The sequence below is a fragment of the Primulina tabacum genome, chromosome 14 (assembly GCF_025594145.1).
Source record: "Primulina tabacum isolate GXHZ01 chromosome 14, ASM2559414v2, whole genome shotgun sequence".
In the NCBI taxonomy this organism is placed as follows: Eukaryota; Viridiplantae; Streptophyta; class Magnoliopsida; order Lamiales; family Gesneriaceae; genus Primulina; species Primulina tabacum.
Window position 1 is genome coordinate 28,389,846 of NC_134563.1, and position 22,086 is coordinate 28,411,931.

General features: G+C 36.7%; 1 pseudogene; it reads left to right on the forward strand.

Annotated features, from left to right (window-relative positions):
* Nucleotides 1-5,828: 5,828 nt before the first annotated feature.
* LOC142524964 (protein REBELOTE-like) lies at nucleotides 5,829-21,190 on the forward strand (annotated as a pseudogene).
* The last annotated feature ends 896 nt before the right edge of the window (nucleotides 21,191-22,086 follow it).

Here is a 22,086-nt window from a genome sequence, read left to right on the forward strand (position 1 = left end):
TTTCAAGCAGTCAAGCAATCAGTTGATGGTATATCCAGTTATGTCGCATAAACCAACTGATATCTGATGTTGTTTAAAATATGCTATTGTTGTAGCAATTTTTCTTTTTCAACTGATGTATGTACTCAAATGTAAATACAAGAAAATTTATTTAAATAAACATCATGTTTATTCAGCTGTGTTTCATTGTGACTAAATGGATATTTCCAAATTTCTTGTCTACGATGCTTGAATGATTATAACATCTAAATGAATGATTAGATAAGTATTTTTCAAATACGGGCTTTTACTCATTCTCTGAGGGGGAGTTTTTCTTTTCCCCTCAAACTGAAAAATTGTTTTTCAATCAGTTTTTAAAATTCAGTTGTTGAGAAGAATTCTTCCTTCTTCATCAACTGAAAAGTGTTTTCTTAATTCTGTTTATTTTTCAAAGAGGTTTTCAATTCAGTTTTGGAGGGGGAGTTTTTCTTTTAACTTCTATCTCTAAATGGCTTTCAAAACTTCTTTAATTCAGTTCTTGAGGGGGAGCTTTTAACGATGTTTGAAGAGTACTAACCCTTAAACTGAATATATTGTGCTTAAATGTTCAAGTTTTGTGATCATCAAAAAGGGAGAGATTGTTGGAACTTTTCAAGTTCGCAATCTTGATTTTGATGTTAACAAAACTTGTTAATTTGTGTTACTAATAATCTACCTTAGTGTGTAGAAGCTAAGATCAGTCACGAGCTGTTTACATCGCAAACTGAAGAATCAACTGATCGCACAAACTGAATCAGTCTAACTGTTACGTCAATTGAGTAGTCCAGGTGATTCTCCAGTTGATAGGTGGTTCAGCAGGAGAACCTCAGAAGCCTGGCCAGCCGAAGGAGTGTTCAACTGATGAAGAAACCCAGCTGATCAGCTCAACTGAACGAGAGTGAAATCAGTTCAACTGACGAGTCAACTGATTTCACCAGCCCAATTGAAGTTCAGTTCAGCTAACCAGTTCGGAGCATCAGTCAGAATCTTTCAGCTGTAGATGAAGACAAACTCTTTATGTGGATTCCAGCTGTACGTGAAGGTACAAAGCTATTGTCCAGTCAAAGGACAAAAATGGACGTTGCATCAGAGCATCAAAGACAAAACGTTTCAGAAGGGCAGTCGGAAAGACGAAACACAAATTCCAAGAAATGAATTCAAGATGCAACGGTTACAATAAATGAGTCTCACTGTACGTTCAGTTTTCCCGCCTATATAAAGAGAAGATCAGTGAAGACTCAATAACAAGAACAATAAAAAGAAGAACGATATACAGAAACAAAGAGCTTCAACGCAAACAAGAGAGAAAAGAAAGGGCACGCACATTGCACATCAGCTTTCAGAAGCAATCAGCCCAGAGGGACACTTTAATGTGTTATCTGCTTAGTTTAGAAGCTTATTTCCCTCAGTGTGTGAGAATATCCTTGTTCAGTTCTCACACACAAACACTCTCAACCACTCAAATACAGTCTTGCACAAAGAGGTTAAACTTGTGTATATAGTCTTTGACACATAGACATTAAAAAAGTGTTGGCTAGAATGTGCTGCCTTCAGTCGTAGCTAGGAGTTCAGTTTAGGCAGAAGTGTAAGTCCTAGTTGAGTGGGTTTGTACAAGTGTTTGTATAAATCAAAGTATTCTAGTGGATCCTACCCGAGGTGGTAGAAGGGGTGACGTAGGAGCAGTTGAAGTCTCCGAACATTCATAAACATATCTTGTGTATTTAACTGATTAACTAATGTTTTCAAACTATTTGGATCAGTTAGAGTATCCGTCAGTTCAGTTGTCACCATAACTGAACTGATGAATGCAAAAACTAATCTACCATTTTTCGGTTATTCATTTTACATGAGATAAAATGTTTTCTAATATAACAATCTTCTTCACGAAGGATTACTTTGATTTTCTTCCGCTTGGTTTTAAACCAAACTCGATTTAATTCATCTGTGTTAACATTCTTAGAACACGAACTATTACAGCTTATTGGAGAATATAGTGTTCGAAATGCCTTCCAAGGCACTAGCACACTCGATCCTTCAAAGGAGCCTGCCTTGGCTGACAAAGGTTTGGCCACTATGTCATTCAACAGTATGAATTCAATCTTCATATTTTTTTTCCCAAATGATTTTAGAAGATTACCTGATAGAGAAAAGTTGACTTTCATTGCTTCAATGGTTGCATATGACTGAACTCAGTGATTCTTTTTGTTGGCAAACCGAAGGTGTCAATGAACTGTTGTTGGTTAAAGGAGAAGGTTTGATCGGTGATAGCATAGACAACAACTTCATCTTCAATTCTTACAGATACAAAGAACTGAGATAACTCTTCTTCATAGATATGGTTAAGCCAAGAAATCCCTTCAGTCCGATGGCTTCTAGAGTTTTGAACATGGCCACCATGTCATCATCCAACAATAGATAAACTGAATCGAAGTCGATTTGAAGAGCGCTGCTGACGAATGAAGACATTTTGATTGTTAGTGAGTTGTTTTTAGATAAATAGAAATGTTTGTAAGCTTGATTAGCAAGGAAGACTATAATCAATAAACGTAAAAGAAAATGAATTGAAAAATTAAGGATATTTACGGTTGCGTAAGAAAATCATGTCAGTCCATGTATCAACACATTTGTTGAGAATTTTTAAAATTGGAAAGGTAAAACTGAAACATCAAAGCCGTACCATTTAAGGCGTCAAATAAATTTGTCTTGTAAAATTAAATTAGACATGTGTCATAATAATGAGGATAGTTGATCGTTCTTGCTAGTTTTCTATTGTGTAACTTGCTGACCAATAAGATAAGGTCGAGCTTATCACCATCTTGAGTTGTCGTACATCTCGAGTTGACTTGTAAGGTCTAGAAAGTTTGAACTACGTAACCTGACTGCATGCAATCTAGGGTTTTTTTAAAATACTAAAATCAGTGTTTAATTATTTTAAAGTTTTAAAGGCGCGATTATTGCATGATTATGTATGTCATTTTATGATTCAACTAAAATTTTCATGCATTATGGTTTTAAGTTGCATTTCGCGCTCGAACGAGGAATGGAGACCGGAGATATTTAGGAAAAAATATTTTTATTAAATAGTTAATTTTAATTATTTAATATAAGGTGTGTTTAAGTGAGATTTTTGAAAATGGGCCTTGGTTGGGTATTTTTACTCGTCGGGTCATATTTTAAATCGGTGCGCAAAATTTAGCGAATCGGGGATTTTTTGAGGGTTCGGGCAATATTTTCTAAAACGTACCAAAACGAAATATTTTTTGAGAGTGTTATTAGGCTCGATGAGTTTATTTTATTGCTTGATGGGCCTAAAGCCCTTTTTAATCTCTTTAAATTATTATTAAAGGCCCATTAGTGTGTTATTATCTTAATCTAAACCTAATTTATCAACCTAAACCTAATCTATTCAAGGTCGCCGCCCCCTACCTCATTCAGCTGCTCCTTTTTTTGAAAAACCAGAGGCCCTCTCGAAAATCCTCTCAAGGCCTTCAAGAAAATCACCCCCCGCCCCTCCGGTGCACGTTCTTCACAAGGGTCTTCAAGTTTTCGAGCGTATAAACATTAAGGTACGCCATGTATCTCTTTTTTTCATCATTCACTCTATGTATATGCTATTGTGTGTGTGTGTTTGCATGAGAAATTATTTGATTTATCATGTAGTATTCTTTTCACAAAGTTTTGACATGAAATATGCATGGTTTGTTACATAACTCACGTTTTTGTTACCTTGGTGCAAGGTGCTGCCGAGTGAGGGTCCTATGGGGCTGTTCACGTCAAGGAAATATGCGTCAATGGGTTGGAGTCTCGAGTTCACGATTTTAGTGAGGGGCAACCGTTGTTCTTGAGCGGCAAGGGTTTTTGGTTGGTCTAGTGGAAGGGAAGGGGAGGCACGACCAAGGGGGACTGAACCAGGCCATGGTGTGGTCCTAGGAGGGTCCAAACCGAAGTCTATGAGAGGTCCTTACATGGCTAGTCTCGGGCTAAGAGGATATCGAGGGCAACTAGAGTCGGTTTTGGTATTTTCAGGGAAAAGGGCGTGCAACCGATTTCATGGGGATGTAGGCGCGGGTTGAATGGTCCAGGAGGGGGGGGGGGGAGTCCTTGGCTCGGTCTTATTCTTAGGGTGTCGGGTTGAGGGCTGGACACGTCGGCTTTTATGCTAGGATCGATAAAACTTGGGTTGGTGCAACTAGGGTCACGACTTGTGCGCGATGGAAATTTCCAGCAACTTTCAGGCCTGGTTTGTAGGTCCTAAAGGTTCTGGAACAAGTGATTTAGGGGCTGGTTGTGTAGCTTCGAGTCACAGTTTTAGTTGGGAAAAATTTGGTTAAGTTTCGGGTTAAAACCGGGACCTCGGTCTAAGTTTTAAAACGAATCATGTAATTAATTTTGTAGGCTCGTTCCCTTTCTTCATTTCCTTCTTCTCGAATCCAAGGTGACTTTGACAAGTTTGAAGGAATTAGCTAACTATTACAATAAGATATCTTGCTCGAATCGTATTAAGCAGAATATGGCAAAATTGGCCAATCTGGTAAAAGTTCTTCAAATAAGTTATCTGTTTCCTAATTCATACTGATCTGCATTATCTTTAATAAGTTTGAATATATCCCGATATCTTCGAGATTTTTCCCTTATTACTAAAGATTTGCACGCCTATCCTATATTTAGATAACTCTTCGTAATATTTTCCTGAGCTAAGCTCAGATAGTCACACTGAAGGCTCAGTTATCTTGACACTTTATACTCATGAAGTGATTCCCGAGGCATGACTAGTTTGAGATCTTTTAAGAGTTTTGGCCACTGCCCGATTTACTTGTAATAGATATGGGCCAGACCCTTCTTTTATGAACGGGCTCGGGTCCTGAAGTGGTTTGGGTAGTCCCGGGTCTGATCGGATATTCGGGTATCAAAATTATTGGGGGAAAAGTTGGTATTCTAATTTTAGTTTTTGGAAATCAGACAAATTTTTTCCTTTATAGCTATTGATAATAATAGTAAAACATTGCTTGATTTTTACGATAGGATAAAATAATAATGAAATTAATTTTGTTGTAAGTAATTGTGAGTAATAAAATTTTCATGTACGAGGGATAAAACCAAGATTTTGTGTTTCGGTGGACTAAAGCTAAAGAATATATATATATATATATTTTGATGATAAAATTTGATTCTATATAAAAATCATGATTTAATTGGAGATTAAAATTAATAATGACAATAATTTCAGCATCGAGATAATTTACATTAATCATAGTCAAGTCGAATTGCATAATTAAGACGTTTTTATAAGACGAAGTCTCTTGTGAGATGGTCTCACGAATTTTTATCTGTGAGACGGATCAACTCTACCAATATTCACAATAAAAAGTAATACTCTTAGCATAAAAAGTAATATTTTTCATAGATGACCCAAATAAGAGATCCGTCTCACAAAATACGATCCGTGAGACCCACAGTCACACAAATTTTTGTCATTTTATAACGGATAAAGAGTAGATTGAAATCACATCCACCAACATTCTTGTTTCAAAATCTAATAATGTTTATTACAATATTAAATAGTTTTGGCTAAAACAATTTAGAATTAGAGAAATTATAATTTTTTTTATAATTATGATATCGGATCCATCAACCACTTTAAAGATGACAGTCTATATTTGAGGATAAATACATTTAAAGATGTCATCTTTTTTAAAGAAAATAGCTGATCATAGTTAAAAAAAATACCCCATCTCAAATATAAATGAAGAAAAATAATATTTTAAAAAAAAAAAAAAACCTAAATTGGATCAATTAAAAATCTGTCCAACCAAATTGTCATTTGGGCGAGTAAGATTTTTGGTTGAATTAAAAACCCCTGTTAAACCCTAATCACGACCTCTTTCAGTGATACGTTAGGATTCAGTTCCAGGACCACAATTCGTGAATACCGCAGCTTTCAGTTGGAAGTGAAGCCACCGTCCGGAATTCAATCTATCTATCGGAGGTGGTAAATTTTCTTATTTTTGGGGAAATAAATTCAGTTGAACTTGTCTGTTGAATATTTTCATTTTTCCCCTTCCCAAATCTCATTTTACTAGATTCTGATCGCTATCAGTGAGTCCAAGGATAAAGAAAAATGGGGAAGCTAGGGAAAAAAGCGAGGAAATTTGCGAAGAAGAATCTTCAGTCCGTGCTGAAACAGAGGCGAAAAACTAAGGCTTTATTCAAGAAGAAATCGTCCAGTACTCAATCAATCTGTCCCTCTCTTTGTATTAACTCTATATATATTTATGTGATTTATATATCATCAATCGACCCTCATTAAAATGACATTTCCTTCAAGCTCCGTTATTTTGTATGTATCTTTTTTTTTTCCAAAAAAAAATATGCTTATTGGATCTTTATTTTTTACTGGCGCTTATTGGATCTTTATTTTTTAATGGCGTGTGTGTATTTTCCACTCATTGTTTTTTAGTGTTAACGTTGTTTGGTTCCTACTCCTGTATTATGAAGCCTGAAAATGGTCCTTCTTTATTCTTTTTGGTGCGGATAATTAATGTGATTACATATTCCTCTAATTTGCTTGTTTGTGTTTTTTTTAGCAAAAGTCTCTATTGGTTTTTGTTTCTTTTCTTTCTTTATTTCCTTCTTTTATTTTTTTACGCTGATATTTCTGAACTCATGAAATAATGATTTTTGGAAACCATGAAATTCTGGGATTTGCAAAGCTTTATTATGTGTGATAGATAGCTCTTATGCTTCTGAAATTGACCAAGAAAAGATAACTATTTGTACAGTCAACATAATTTTGTTCTTTACTTGTTCCGCAGAAGGTGTTCAGAATGACAAGAAGGAAAAATTGGTTAGTCTGGTGGAGCCTTCAAATGAAAGGTAATAAAAATGAATTGGATGTTTTTGTCTCATGTTGTAGCTTTTGATGTTCTGTTCTGTTCTGTTACCAAAGTATTCATAGTATAATATAAGGTTATAGTGCAAAAGAGCGACCTCAATCAGATGATTTTGAAATTAAGGAGTAATTTTAAGTTCAGGCTTCAGAATTTCAGAGTTACCAGTCTTTAAACTGTTATCATGAAATAACATTCATAGTATGAGATAGTTCATGCATTTTCAACTTCACAATCAATGCTCTGTCACAATACTTCTTCCTGGTGCACAAATATTTTATATGCACTAGACCTAGTGGGTGGAGTGGTTGGTAGTCTGTGGATCCTGCCAATACATATGTTGTACCTTCGTCTGATTGGCTCACCATCAATGATAAATGTGCTCTATATCTATATGGTCTTCCTTATGCTCTTGGAAATGCTATATGATCCTTTGGAGAATCACGCCACTATGATTTTCTACTATTAATCTTTACATTTGTTCTCAGGGGCACTGAATCCAGAGTTCCTGAATATATTTCTCTTGATGCAATGTTCGCTGAAAATGACAACAGCGACGTCGTAAAAGAATCAGATAGTGATGGTTATCTTTTTGAGGTTTCAGATTGTTGCGTGTTTTCTTGATTGCTCGCAAACGCACGACGTCAAGTTATAATAAAATGTATTTTTGAGTACAAGTGTCGATCCCACGAGTAGTGTATATATAAACGTATATCAATGCTTATAATTAGAATAGTCCCGACTTTATCTAAAAAATTCAGTAAAATGTTTGGTTTGCTTAAACGAATTAATTGAAAACAAATAATTAATCTAATCACCGAGTTGAGAAATAGCAGTGAGAGAAAATATCTAGAGAAATGATTTCACTAAGTTTCGACGATAATTATTCCCAGTTAAATTTATATTCATGAATTTTAATTATTTAATGGCTAAAAACACTTAATTATTTTATTCCCCCTTTCCCAAGTGACAAATAAACTGTATCATTCAAACCTCGATTCAAACATTCCTAATAAGAACCTAGATTTAAATGATAAATGCAAACAATGTTCTTGCCTAAGCCTCGCTAAAGTTATACGCCTTCCGAACGATATAAACATTCAACGATGCATCTCTAATGATCATTAATCCTAGTTCCTCTCCCTGAAGTTGTAGAATTAATGAGACAACACACAATTTATGGCCAGTAAATTGCAGTCAAATAAACACAGAGAACACAATTAAACAAAAACGGAATTCAATCAAACAAACCACCGCGTCAGATCATCGTATCAACAAAGCTACGTCATTCTCTAGACTAGAAAATTAGTTCATGACGAATTTAAATAAAAACAACACATGTTTGAATATTTAGACATTGAAACACTAGAAAGTATAGATGCGAAAGAATAAATGATAAATGCAACTTTTGGATGCTTTGATCTCCACCCTTTGACCTTCGACATCCATTGTCAATTTTCGTTGTTTCAAGCATAGTTGTCAATAGCCCCCGTAGCCCTCGCTATAGCGAATAGCGTAGCGAAGCGACACCACATCGCTACGCGCCATGGACTTTGCAATACCGCTCGCTATCCTTGCTATTGGCACTATAGCGACAATCGCGATAGCTAAAATAGCGACGCTATTGCAAAACGAAGCTACATGCTTATTTTTTTGTCCTTTTTTTTTCTAATTTTGGCTTTTTTGGCATGTACTTACTTAGGTTTTTGCTGAAAATTATATTTTTCTGCATTTCTTGTTTTATTTTTGTGTCTTCTGTTATATTTCAATGAAAAAACTTAAAATAATTTCAGGTTTTAGCATTTTACAATTAAAGTTGATGGAATATTATGCTGAAAATTAAGATTTTTGAATTGATGTTACTATATGCTATATATTATAAATTTATATACTTATGGCGCTTTACTTTCAAATAACTCTCGCTACGCTATTCGCTATGCGCTATAGCCACGGGCAACCTTTGCGCAACGGGGCGCTATGGGCGATTGACAACTATGGTTTCAAGTAGATGATGGCTCCAGCAGTAGCTAAGAATGGTCGTCCTAGAATGATACGAACATTCTTACTGTTCTACGCGTCAAGTACCACGAAATCTGCTGGAAGCCTCAATTTATCAATTTTAAGTTCAACATCTTCTACACAACCCAATGGCACCTTCACCGATTTATCTGCCAGCTGCAAGATTACTTCTGTGGGTTTGATCCCGCTCAGTCCAAGTTTCTCGTAAAGAGAACTTGGCATTATATTCACACTTGCTCCCGAATCACATATAGCTTTTTTTCATCAATTGACCCCTTATTTCACATGGCACAACAAATTCACCGGGATCTAGCAGCTTCTGAGGAAGATTTCTTCGTGTTCCTTCTGAAAATTTCACTTCCCCCTGATCTGCAGAATCAATATTAGTGTGTAGGTTCTTGAGATCGTCAAGACCTTTTTTCTTTTGAAATTCTGCTTGTAATTGTAAAAATATATGGGGGTAGGGAAGTAAAGAAATATCAATGCATTGATTTGCATCACATCTCTCATTTTTCTTACCTCGGACTCTTTTGGTTAGAATTGGCTTTTCATCCCGGATAGGTGTGGGTTTAACCTCTTTCTCTTCTCTGCTTACCACACTAATCTCCTTGTGCTGTATAAAAACGACATTCACTTCTCTCAGATTTGGGTCTGCAGTCTTTTGTACTGCACCTGACGGTTGAGACGTGAATTGCTTCGTTATCTGCCCCACTTGCGACTCAAGGATTTTCAAGGAAGCACCAATATTCGCCATGTGTGTCTCAAGGTTGTCAAGTCTAGATTCAGTCCTAGCCATTCTCTTGCCAGATTCAGCAACAAATGTTCCAACCAAATCCTCAAATGATGGCTTCCCTTCCCCATTTGATGTATTGAACCCCGGTGGAGGATTCAATACAATCTTATTATTTGCGTAAGAAAAATTTTCATGGTTTCGCAACCCAGAATGATGAGTATTAGGGGGAGGCATAGTTGTCAAAGACGAGCGCCTCTCGCCTCAAGGCGAAAGGCGCCACTAGGCGCGGGTGTTGCGCCTGGGGCAATCTCAGGGCACGCCTGGGCTCGCCTTGGAAGGGCTCTCGTTTTAAAAAAAATTCCGTATCTCTGTTTTTTTAATATTAACTTAAAACGTAAAAGGCCCAGCCCTCCCAAACCCTAGCAGCCCAGTTAACAAATTAAATAAGCGACAAGAGCTGTGCAGAGTCTGCAGACTGCAACAGAATTACAAACAAAATTGATCCTATTTCATTGGATGATATCGATGATAGCAATGAATGGTTGATGGGAGGATTGGACAATGAAGAAAATAATCTAGTCTTTGGGGATGATGATTTGACATGGGGTGATGTAGGCCGAGAGTCTGGGGTTGGGGAACCGATTTATGGTTTTAGATCTCGTGCTTCATCTTCTTCAAACGAGGTAAGGACATTTACATCCAAAACAATCAGAAAAAGGCCAATTTCACATCTTTTGGATGAAGAGGAAGAAGAAATTGATGTTGATCAAGAAAGTGGTGAAGATCAAGAAGAATACAAGTTCGAAAGTTCTAGGGACTCTGATGATTCGATGTAAGAAGACGAACTTTATTTGGATGATTGAAGAATTTTAATCGTGTTACTTATTATTATGAACTTATTAATTATTTGTTTTGTGTGACATTGTGACTTAATTATTTCATAATTTAATATATTATTCCAAGATAAATATATTTTTTTAAAAAAAATTAAAAACGTGCGCCTTGCTTTTGTAAGGCGCACGCCTCGCCTTGCGCCTCAGGCTCCAGAGCCCTTGTGCGCCTCGGTGCGCCTTGCGCCCTTGACAACTATGGGGGAAAGGTTACCTCGATATCCTCCATAGCCTCCAAAATTCTTCTTGTTGATATATTGAACTTCTTCAGGAAATTGTGATTCTTCAACAACAACCGATGGTCCCTCAGTGTTTGATGTACTCACTTTATTCATAGTCACTGTCTGTGTAGTCAATGCTGATACTTGCGCAATGAGTGATGTGATAGGATCCACAGCATAAACTACAGCTGTCCTCTTTACTCCTGACCTCTCATACGGCCATTGATAGCTATTAATAGTCATCTGCTCAAGCAAAGTCATAGGCTTGAGCAGGAGACTTGGCAAAAATCGTGCCACCTGCCGCTGCATCCACTGTTGTCCGTGTCTGACCATTCAATCCGTTATAAAAAAGCTCAATTTGTACCCAGTCTTCAAAACCATGATTCGGGCACCTCCGCAACAACTCCTTATACCTTTTCCACGCCTCATAAAGCTGCTCAAAGTCAGTCTGCCTGAAAGTACTGATCTCAATCTTCGACTGTGCAGACTTTGCAGGTGGGAAATATTTAGACAGAAACTTTGTTGCCAACTCTTGCCACGTTGTGATGCTCCCCAGCGGCAATGATTGGAGTCATCCTCTTGCTTGGTCCCTGAGAGAAAACGGAAACAAACGCAGTCTAATAATATCATGCGGAACATTATTAATATTTACCGTATTTGTGATCTTTAGGAAAGTCCCCAAATGAACGTGAGGATCAGCAGTGGCAGTTCGCGCAAATTGATTCTGTTGAACCATATTCATCAGTGCAGGCTTCAACTCGAAATTGTTGGCAATTATAGTCCCTCGAGCAATGCCAGAATAATGTGCGTTGATCACTGGTCTGAAGTGAACTCTGATAGGTATAGCCTCTGGTGGGTTATATCTCGCGTCCTCTCTGTTTTCAACAATTGCTTGGATTTCTTCCCTTCTTGCTTTTCTTAGTCTTCTCGCCGTTCTTTCGATCTCCGAATAAAAAATAGGCAAATCAGGGCTGTGCGATCTGAGCATGCACCGTCAAGCAGAGAAAATGAACAACTCAATAAAAAATAACTATAAAATAAAATAAAATAAAATGCTCTAAATTATAATCTAGACTAATTGGTAACAATACTGATATAAATTCAAATTTTGACACTTCCCGGCAACGGCGCCAAAAAATTGTTGCGTGTTTTCCTTGATTGCTCGCAAGCGCACTGACGTCAAGTTATAGTAAAATGTATTTTTGAGTACAAGTGTCGATCCCACGAGTAGTGTATATATAAACGTATATCAATGCTTGTAATTAGAATAATCCCGAATTTATCTAGAAAATTCAGTAAAATGTTTGGTTTGCTTAAACGAATTAATTGAAAACAAATAATTAATCTAATCACCGAGTTGAGAAATAACAGTGAGAGAAAATATATAGAGAAATGATTTCACAAGTTTCCATGATAATTATTCTCAGTTAAATTTATATTCATGAATTCCAATTATTTAATGGCTAAGAACACTTAATTATTTTATTCCCCCTTTCCCAAGTGACGAATAAACTGTATCATTCAAACCTCGATTCAAACATTCCTAATAAGAATCTCTAATGATCTTTAATCCTAGTTCCTCTCCCGAGTTGTAGAATTAATCAGACAACACCCAATTTATGGCCAGTAAATTGCAGTCAAATAAACACAGAGAACACAACTAAACAAAAACGGAATTCAATCAAACAAACCACCACGTCAAATCATCGTATCAACAAAGCTACGTCATTCTCTAGACTAGAAAATTAGTTCATGACGAATTTAAATAAAAACAACACATGTTTGAATATTTAGACATTGAAACACTAGAAAGTATAGATGCGAAAGAATAGATGACAAATCCGAAGTGTCGTCTCTGTCCCCAGATCCGTCGTTCTTCTTATTTGTGATCGATCTTTGCTTTCCCGATCTTCGTCTCGTGTTTGCTCCTGATCTCTTATCTGTTTTCTCTCCAAAAGCCGCCCTCATTTCTTCTGAACCCTTGTTTTCTTTTTTTTTTTCTCTTCTAGGCCGTGAGTCGAAGCCCATTTAATCTTTCCTCGCCGCCACTAGCGCCTAGGCGCTGAGTAATTAGCGGCCTAAGCGCTCGTCATTCGTGAATGTAAGCGCCGCGGACGCTTGTTGCTTTGCGCCTAGGCGCTTATTCTTCGGCAATGAGGCGCCGCGGCGCTTCTTGGGCAGCGCCTAGACGCTTGTCCTTCGCACAAATGAGCGCTACTGCGCCTGTTGTGGCGCTGTTGCTCTCGTATATCTCAGTTTCACGCTCAAAAATACCTCTGATTGCTCTAAACCATCAACTAGTTGTTTATCCACTACACGACACAAAAACAACAAAAACAGACGTAATTCTGTTCGAAACCAACATAGATCAACTGGATTAACATATAAATTAAGTGCAATTCTTGCACTTATCACAGACTTACTATCCTTCAATGTCATTCACTTTGCATGACTATGATCTATTTGCCTACCGTTGATTGTGTACTCTTGTATTTAGGACTCGAGTTGTTCGAATGTTGAAGAAAATGGGACTGAGAAAAACCTTGGTTGCTCTCCATAGATTTTCTTAGTTCTTCTACTTAAATCTTTTTATTTCCCAATCAAAATATCTTCTTGTTTACCATGAGTCGTGTGTGCAGATGAGACAACTACCAGTACCTATTCGGCTCGGAACCAAAATTTGTTTGCCGATGTGGCCATTTTGAAGAAGAAGCTGGATATATTGAAAAAGAAGGTGACACTTAATTATTTGTTGATTCAAAATTATATGAGCAATTACAAGTCCTTCGTATGGTGAAACTTAATGATTGATGTTCTTTCCTAGTATGATCATGTCCATGCTGGCATGCTAGATATTCAAAGTTTTGGAGGAAATTAGATAATTTAGTCAAAACTTAAAGATACAAGTATCTACCTTCCTCTCTCTATTGGTTTTTGACAATCTAGCAAAGCCGCGATATGATTACACAGTGCATGGGATTGAGGAAGACTAAACTGCTACTGGAAATTTCCTGGCAAGGGAGATTGTATAAAGATAGGGCTACATCAAGAATCAACTTTAAGTTTATCTTTGTGCACTTGTCATAGATGAACTCACAGACATATTCATGACATGGTGCCTTGGTGCATTTTGTTTGCAGATGTCATTGTCTTGGTAGATGAGGTTCGTGAAGAGTAAACTCCAAAATTGAGACTTGGCGAGAAACGTTGGAAGATAAAGGTTTTAGACTTAGCATAGCAAAGACATATTACATTGAATTTAAGTTTAGCAATACTAGGAGCAGTGAGCCAATAGTTAAAATAAGATATGTCGAATTACTGGCGAGTGAAGTATCTAGGATCATTTTTACAGAAAGATGGGGGTATTGATAGATATTTATCACATAGAATACAAGTAGGAGGGTCGAAGTGGAGAAATGCATCTGTTATTCTTTGATCGTAAAGTACCCCTAAAACTCAAAGGGTAGTTTTACAGAATAGCGGACTTAGATCTGTTTTGTCATATGGATCTGAATGTTGGACGGCAAAGCGGACACATAAACAACAGATTTGAGTCCTAGAGATAGGGATGCTAAGGTGGATACGAGGACGTATAATAATGGATAAGCTAAGAAACAAGTATATTAGAGAAAAAGTTGGGGTTGTGCCATCGAAGAAAAATTGAGGAAACAACTTGAGATGGTATGGACACATAAAAAAAAGGGGACTAATAGAGAGGCTCCAGTTAGGAGATGCGGGACCATGACTAGTACCTGTATTAATAGACGAAGAGGGAGACTAAAAAAGACTTGGACCACCAACTACCCTTTTCGATCTTAGCCTACCTCCACCTACCCTTTCCGACCTCCGCCCCTCTTCGTCGTTCGTTTATTTTTCTTCATCTTCTTTTCGAAAATGTGTGTCCTTTCTGTGCCTGACTAGCGTCGGAAGAGTACATCAAGATCTAGAAATGCAGAGTTATTTGTTGGTTGCAGATTTTGGCTGTACCCAATGATTGTGTTCGAAGCTTTGGGATTAAATCAATAATTCTAAATCATGTCCGGATTTTAACCGATTCAGGGGCAACAATGTTGTTTTCTATTCAAAGGTTTGTTAACAACAGAGGTAGCTTTTTGGAAGTGTTTAAATTCATTCAACAAGGTAAGAGGCGGTGCATCATACTACGGAGTGGTATTTCTATGTGGGATTGGAAGTGCTTGGCTAATAATCTGTCCAAAGTCCTGCGTAGGAAAAAAAAGGTACCGGTTCATCTGCGTGTAGGTCGAGAGCAATATAATGATGCATTCCAGAAAGATGACCATGCACGGAATAAGCCAGCGTCTACCATTGTTGAGGATGAGGTTAAACTATTTAATTGTAAGGATAAGGACAGGAGTGAAGCACTTATTATCACTAGGGAGGAAGTCAACATTTCTTGGAACTTGATTCGGGTTGTTATTCGTAAGGCGGTCGAAGCGGCGCTTTGAAAATTTTCATTTCAAGCCAATAAAGCAGTGTGGTGGCCGAACAATGAAAGATGATTCTACATTGGTTGAGGAGATGCTTTTTTGAAAAGAGAGTTACTTTGTCATTTGAACGGCGAGTCAGGAGATAAACAGAAAGGAGACAGTGTATGAGTGTCCTGATAGTTGGGTTATGATTTTCGGACTTCCGTGGAACATGTGGGCAACAGATTTGCTTAAGATTATCGAGGATTCTTGTGGAGGTCTATTGGAATTTAGCCAAGACACAGCTATGCTTAAGGATTTATCTGCGGCGAAAATCAAGGTGGTAGGACCTGAAGGTGATTTTTTTAATAGTTTGTTTCAGGTCCAATCACAATTTGGTCTTTTGGAGGTTCGAGTAGTGGACTCTGTTAATATAGCAGCGTACGAGATCTTCGAACGACAATCATACGCTCAGGTGGTGGTTGACGGAGCGAGAATGATGGTTGGGTGGGGGAAAATGGAAGGTGTTTATGAGGAATACAGTGGATCAGGATCATCTACATGTTCAAATAAGGTAGATGTGGATAACGTAACTGTGCAGGAGCCAAAGATCAAGGAAGTAGTAGACAAGGAGCCAAAAATCGAGGAAATAGTTGTGGAGACAACAATTGTACCTGGGGTTTGCGTTAGCGAAGAGAGGGCTATCTCTAAGAATCTTAATGATGCTTGGGATTTTAGCCACTCACAATATCGGAGGAGTCGACTTGTTTGTTAGTGAAATCAAGAGTGGGACAGTCTTAAAGAAAATGTGGCAAGTTCAGCAAGCAAGTGTTTTGGGCTAGAACTGCTGCTAGGAGGCAGACGTATCAAGATTCTCAAGAGGATTATTCCAAAAAAAATAGGTGATTTTAGAAGAATTTCTATTCAAAATATAAACAAGTCAGACGTTGGAGGAGCATAATTGCCTAGCTACGGGGTGGTGAGATGGGATCAATTATGAGAAAATATTGTCTCATAGGGGCTCTGCAGTTGTTAAATGAAGATTTGTTCTTGTAATATTAGGGGAAGAGGCTTAGGTAGTCGTAGGGATTAGTTAGAGCAGTTTTGCGTAAGGAGAGGTCGTATAATGTTGTTTTTCAAGAAATTAAGAGATAGTCGGTGGATAGGAGATTTATTGGAAGTCTGTGGAAGTCTATGTTTGTTGAATGTATATTACTACCTAATATAGCTAGATTGGGGGATGTTTCAGTAAAATGAGACCCTAGATTGATTTCGGTTACGGATAATCTAATTGGAGAATTCCCAGTTTCAATACAATTCTAATACTGTTAAGGATCTTTATTTTATTTTATTTCAGTTATCATCGGTTCATAATATGCCCATTTATCATTTTATCCACTGGGATGATTCTTCCTCTTCTTCTTTATCTTGGGTCTTGCATTTGCAGAGGGATTTCAGGGATGAGAAAGTGAATGAGTTGAGCTTTTTGTTAGGATCTTTAGAAAGGGTCTGATTGGTTGAGGATGTTGATGATATCAGGGTTTGGATGGGGATCATTCAGGGGTATTGTTATTCAAATCTTTATTTCCTATCAATGGTTTTTTCTGTCTCTTTCATGTCATTTGGAAAGTTTCGATCCCACCAAATGTTCAAGTCTTATCGTTGACCGCAGTGCTGGGTAAGCTGTCAACTTGATGCAAAAGAGATGACCTTCGTGTGCTCTGTCTGAATTGATGCGTGCTGCGGCTGGAAAGAGGTGGAGAATCAGGATCATCTGCTTATTCATCGTTCTTACACGAGGTGTCTTTGATTTAGAGCTTTGTAGGAGATGAGTTCGGTTTGGGTAGCTCCAAGAACTTCACACAAACTATTTGCTGCAGACCTTGGACGCGAACTTGACAGGAAGGGTATAATTTTTGGACAATATTAGTTCATTGTATTTGCTGGTCAGTATGGTTAGAGCGGAAGAGATGAATTTTTGACATTTAGAAGAGTCGGTTGAAGAATGTTAAGACGAGATTAAGATTAGGGCATTTGTTTGGATTGGGAAGTATGTAGATTTTAAAAACTTCTCGATTTCAGATTAATTGATGGATTTGAGATATATATGTTGTTGATTTGAGGAGGGTTTTTATATTCCATATTTTGTTTGAATGTTTTTTTCTTTCTATTAATCGATTCTAAAACAAATTGAAGAAAAATCTATTCTATATATAAATATAAATAAATATATATTATATCTATATATATATATCTGTTATGTACTACTATAAATATATGACTTTGGATTGTGAATTTATATGTATCTCCTTATCTTATTTATCTATCTATATCTATATCTATCTGTATATCTATGACTTTGAATTGTCATTTTACATATATGTCCTTATCTTCATTGAATAATAATAATAAATACATGTCTCTTTGTTTTTATTTTTCATCTATTAAATGGATTCTAAAATAAATTGAAGAAAAATTTATTATATATATAAATATATATATATCCGCTTACACTGCTCATTACAGCTATTCATTATTGCATTTCAGTTTGATTTATTCATGCAGCATAGCATCATTTGGATTTACTACTTGGTTGAAGATTTTCTATCGCCAACCTCTGTGTGAGAATTAATTTCCTTGGTTCTAAACTAATCATCTACAGACATGCGCACACTTTCTGTATGCTTCTTATGTGCACTTCAATATTAGTTCATTCTATCTTAACTTTTGCGCACACTTTCCGTATGCTTCTTATGTGCACTTCAATGTTAGTTCATTCTATCTTAACTTTATATTTCGTTAAGATTGCGATATCTCTTTCGGATTTCTCTCCTATTCATTTGGGTGCCCACTCAGTTATTCTGTTTTACTACTTAAATTCTCGATCTTTCATAAATTTATTACATGTGTACAGTATTTTATTTGTCGAAGCACCTTTGTTTGAGCATTTCAGGATCCTGAATTTAGTAAGTTCTTAAAAACCTACGACAGCCGGAATGAAGAATTTCCAAATGGAGATCTGGTGAGATGTTTTACTGTCTTTTAATTAATTCCCCCACTTTTTTTTTCCTGTTGGATGGCTTATTTAAATATCATGTTTGGAATAATATGCTGTTTAATTTTTTTTTTTACAATAATGCTGATGCCTTGTTTAATCAGACAGTTATTTCTCTACAAGTTATGTTTATTTTGGGATTTTATATTGCATATTCATTCTTGCCAATATCCAGACTGCAAAATGTAGTTTCACATTATTAGTTAGGTTATTAGATAATTACCTGGATATGTACGAGAAATTGTTTTTGAAGTTACTTTATAATGACTGGTTTGGAACTTGTACTCAAGTAGGCAATATATAAGTTTTCTTCCTTACCTTCTATTGACAATTTTTCATACTCTATACTCATCTTTCTGTTCTTTTCTATAGTACTCAGATGAAGATAGAAGCGATGAAGGGGAATTGGATGAAGGTGGAGTGGCCGCAGAGAAGGGGAAACTCTTGACAAATAGTATTGTTAATACATGGTTTCAAATGATTAAAGAAAGCTGTAACCAATCTGCATTCATTAGTCTGCTGAATGATTATCGCACAGCGTGCCTCTACGGAGCTGGATCAATTGGCCATAGAATTGACAACAGCGAAACCTTCTGCAACATTCTGGTTTTCACACTTTCGAATGCAGATGACACATTTCGAGAGTTGTTGCAGTTGTCATCTTCAAATTGCATGAAAGAGAAAATATTGGAACTGAAAAAAGTTTCAAAACGGGAAAGCTTGAAACCACTTATCAAGTCATATATGAGAAGTACATTGTTTCTGTTGGATCAGGTTACTGACAGAGACATTTTGGCTTTTGCTTTGACAAGGTTCAGATCTTCTCTAATATTTTTTGCTGCTTTCCCATCACTGGTACAAAGGCTCATGAAGGTATTTTATTTGAAACCTACGATGTAATTTTGATTATTTATTATTTGTCATGCTTGATTACTTTTGCATGCTCATGGATTATGCTATCATTGTACTTTTGTAATTTCCCTTTTTGGTTGAGCCACAGATGAGCGGTATTGAGGTTTCTATCTGTTCAAGGAGAATCCCACTTGGTATAGATGCCATCTGTTAGCTTTTTTTAGAAAAGGTGCAAGTTAATTTGGTGATGTAATCAATGTATCTGGCAATTAGGGATTTAGTTGTGATCCTGTTATGAAATTCGATGGGCATAGCCTAAATGTGAGTGTGAAGCTATAATTTTTTTGGTGTCGATTGTTATAAGTTCCCGAGTCCATAGGCACATTCTAGTTATGGATGTTAACGTGCTTGTGGATGCACCTGGATGGAGTATCTGGATATATTGTTAGCATAAACTTGACATGGGTCTGGACGTTCCTTTTTGGAATTCAATCAAATAATATTAAAAATAATGCTTTTATATAGAATTTCGTAGTTTTTTTAATTATTTTTACTCATCTGATTCTGGCAATTCCAATTTTTTAAAACAGGTAACCGTGCAATTGTGGGCAACAAGTGGAGGATTTCTGTCAACAGCTTCCTTGCTCATCATACGAGATGCTGCTGCCATGTTTAGTTCCATTTATTTTACCACCTGCTAGTCAAAAACTATGGTAGTTTTTATTTCTCGGTCTAGAGTTACAGAAATTACCGATATCAAACATATGCAGTTTTTAAGAGATTCGATAGTTGACTTGTGCTCCGTGGATGTGCAAAAATCATCTGTTAGAGCTGCTGCTTCTATTAGTCAACTTGCAAAACTAATGCAATATGGGTTGCAAACAAAGACGAAGGTATAAGTTTGATATCAATGCTAAGTTTAGTATAATGATTATGAATCTTTTTTCTTGTTCTGCAAAAATTCAGCTTACACAGTTACACTTAATGATGGAATTACCACTCTTGTTCCTTTCTGCTAATTATTTGTTTTTATCAAGTTCTGTTACTCGTTTGTATTCATTTTCTTGCAAGACAGGAAGCTGTTAAAACGATTTGCAGTTGGGAATATATTAATTGCATTGATCTGTGGGTTAGGTTCATATCAACCAACATATGTGACCATGATCTCCAGTCTTCATTCTTTATGACCATTCAACTTATATATGCCTTGGCTCTCATGTTTCCTGGTCCGAGATATTTCCCTTTGAGGCTTAAGTGCCTTGAGTGGCTTAATTGTCTCTCCAGTTCCAGTGGTAATTTTATTCCACTTGCTTCACTGGTGTTGGATATTTTGGAATACAAGGTTGTCAAGGAAAATAGAAAAGCTCAAAATAACTTCAATATTGCATCAGTCCTGAAAGTTAGGGGATCTACCTACTCTATCGCATGAAAATGCTTTACTGATTCCTTTTCTAATTCAGAACCTTCATGATGTTAATTGCGAATTAACCTCTACAGTTGCCGAAGCACTCCCTAAAATCAAAACATTTCCAAGAGGAAAGTTTACGCTCAGACATTGAACAGCTCTCACTGCATTTTTCTCAATGGAGCTCCCATATTTCCTTCCCTGACCTAGCTTGTATTCCACTGATCTGTATGCGCAACTTTATCGAGACCACGAGTTCTGAGAGTTTACGTCGTTTGGTCAAGCATTTGATTGACAAGGTACTTAATTCTTAGTTGCACCTGTATGTTAAATACAACTGTTCATGATCCTATATGATAAGTTAATACACATAATGTCCGTAAGTATGAATGCTTGTTTTGGATCTGCAGGTGGAGCAGAATGCGAACTTTTTGCAAAGAAAAAGAGACGAGGTGTCTTTCTCTCCGCATGATAAGCAATCCGTAGACTCTTTCCTGGATTCAACATAATAATTATATATTTTTATTTTTTTAGTTTGGGCAGGAAAGTGCAATGATATGAATTATAAAACATACATGCGGAAGTTTTGATTAGAATTTTCATCGTTTGTATGGAGCTTAAGTAAGTCTAAGCATTGTTTTTATCCTCAATAGATGGTTAGTAAATACAGTTTAGCTGATTAACCAATTTAAAAATGTTATTTAGTTGCTAAATAAATAGAAAAGGCCAAATACGACGAAAGCAGTCAAAATTTCATATTCATAAGAAAAAATCTTTTCATCAAGACAATATCATCAAATCCTCGAGTATCACTGGCTAGCTAGTTAAAGATGCATAATTATCTTGCAAATTTATCAGTTGGATCAAACGAGTCCTATCGGTAAATGAGTAGGTTTCTCGTAAGACAATTTCACGAATCTTTATCTGTGAAACGTGTACGTTTGGTTGGAGGATAAAATAATGAAATGATTAAGAGAGAAATGATAAAAAGAATGATTGAAGTAGATAATGATAAAATAATATTATGTTTGGTATAATTTTTAAGAATTGGATAAATAATAATCTTTTGATGAATTGACAAAATTGTCCTTCCAATTTTGTGGCGGTGGTCGACGGCGGTCGGCCGGCCGGAAGCGGCGGCGGTCCGGCGATCGGCCGGCAGTCGGCGGCGAGGGTCGGCGACATCGGCGGTGGTCGACGGCGGTCAGCGGCGACAGCGGTCGGCGGCGGTCGGTGTCGGCGGCGGTGGTCGTCCGGCGGTCAGTGTAGGTTAGTGGTGGTGAGTTTGAATTTAGGAGAAGTGTAAAAGTGAAAAAATAGGATGTATTAAGAGTGAGATAAATAATCCTAGGGGTGATGAGTGATTATTTTATCACACCTAATATAACATAATCATTCATAGGAGGGATTGACTTGATTAAATAAAAAACGTACCAAACATATGATTAGGTGGGTTTATTCACCTAATCACCCAGTATCAAACACAGCGTTCACATAAAAAATAATAATTTTTTATGAATGATCTAAATAATAAATCATACTAAACAAGCCGAATTCATTGTAATTAATTTGAGAATCG